We start from the raw sequence: 1,763 nt of genomic DNA, 5'->3' as shown, positions 1-1,763 counted from the left end.
TGACTGCAGATTGCCCAATATCTATTTAGTAGAAAAGAAGATTTTTTTTAAAAAGCCAAATGTGCACTAACATCATATTCCATTTGCAGTAAGCGCCATTGTAAAGCTTAGACTAATCATCTAAAATAAGTATACAGCAGATCCCATCAGAGTCTCAATTGCCATCAAGAATGCTGAGGTTTTCTTCATTATTTACCTAAATGATAAATGTACATGTTGCACATATTGAGTACAAAATATTTTAAGCAGTTTATGAGCAAAACATTGATTTTATCTTGACAGATTCTGAAAAAAAGAATATTTCAACCACTTATTTCATTTATTAATTTTTACCTTAATATCCCTGCCAAATGATCTAAAATTTTTTTTAATCCCTGCTGTCACAGGAATTTCGCCTACTCTTATTGAAGAATATTCTTCTCGAATATTATAAAGTCATTCCTTGGGAACATCTGGTAAAATAGTAGAATAAGTAGGGACCCCATTACTTTTTGAAGTATCATAAAACATAAAAATGGGAAACATCCACGTTGGTATATTAAATTATATTATTAGTATAACAAAATACATTAAGGAGTTGTACAAATCATGGCGTGAAATTAAGTCACCTGTTTACTACTTCCTGAGCCAAATTTAGGACACAGGCTATGAATAAGCAGCAGGCCTAGGTTAACAGACCTGGTTGTCTCTGCAAGTGCAAAAGACACCTGATGACTAAATATTCTTTATCTTGGAATATGGGTGATTAGGGAAGAAGGGAGGACTAGAACAATGTTATTTTTCTCCTGGTTTTCAGATTTTAAAATCCTTAGTATAAGCATTGAACAACCTGAAGGTCCCTCATCACAGGAAATAGGCTTAACATTGAGCTAGAAAAGAGCATTTATACTAGAAAAGGAATGCAGGCTCAATTATCAACTACTTTCTTCTTTGCTATGATGAAGCTCATGCAATTAACTTATAAATTTTATATGCCACCATTTTGAAGCTATCATTGATAGGGAAGTATTAGCATATTCTTCTGATACAATTTTTTAAAAATCAGTAAAACTCTCAGAATGCTCTGATCTGAATTGGATGGCTAGCCCCTGGGTCTATTAACTGTGTCCAGGATGGCAGAGGTGAGATGAGTTTTAAGAACATGCCAGTCTATGGCCATGCCACCCTGAGCAAGCCTGATCCCGTCTGATCTTGGAAGCTAAGCAGGGTCGGGCCTGGTTAGTACTTGGATGGGAGACCACCTAGGAAAACCAGGCACTGTAGGCATAAAAAATAAAAAATAAAATAAGGGATTGTAAGCTGACAAGATTCTTGCAATCTGTGAGGTCAACCAAAGGTTGCCTCGCCTAAAAAAAAAAAAAAAAGGAACATGGCAACCTCCATAACTGTAATAGGCTAGACTGAGAGAAGCAGCACCTACCAACCCAGATTAAATCACAGTTATTCCTTGGTTGAGTTAACATATCTCAAATTTTCTCTCTGCTAACACATTTGTTGGCTTACTATCTTTTCTCAGGCAGCTGGAGTGATCCTTTAAATACATGTCAGATTATATGAATCCTCTTTTCAGGACCCTTTAATGCCATGCCCCAACTCAGAATTGAAACTAAGGTCTTTTCTCGCAGTCTGGCTTTCTCTTTCCACCTGACTTCCTTCCTTATTACTTCCTCTCAATGTCCTTCTCTTGTTGCTCTTCTTCAAATATGTCAAGCAAGACAGGGCCTTCACGCCTGTTCTTCTCTTTGCATTGTACCTGTATAGAT

At 36.5% G+C, this 1,763-nt stretch overlaps 1 pseudogene; it reads left to right on the top strand.

Annotated features, from left to right (window-relative positions):
• Positions 1-1,147: 1,147 nt before the first annotated feature.
• LOC120613708 (uncharacterized) lies at positions 1,148-1,266 on the top strand (annotated as a pseudogene).
• The last annotated feature ends 497 nt before the right edge of the window (positions 1,267-1,763 follow it).

This window comes from Pteropus medius, unplaced genomic scaffold (genome assembly GCF_902729225.1).
Source record: "Pteropus medius unplaced genomic scaffold, Ma_sr-lr_union100, whole genome shotgun sequence".
Classification (NCBI taxonomy): Eukaryota; Metazoa; Chordata; class Mammalia; order Chiroptera; family Pteropodidae; genus Pteropus; species Pteropus medius.
Note: the sequence above shows the minus strand (reverse complement) of the source record. Positions and strands in the feature narration are given on the sequence as shown.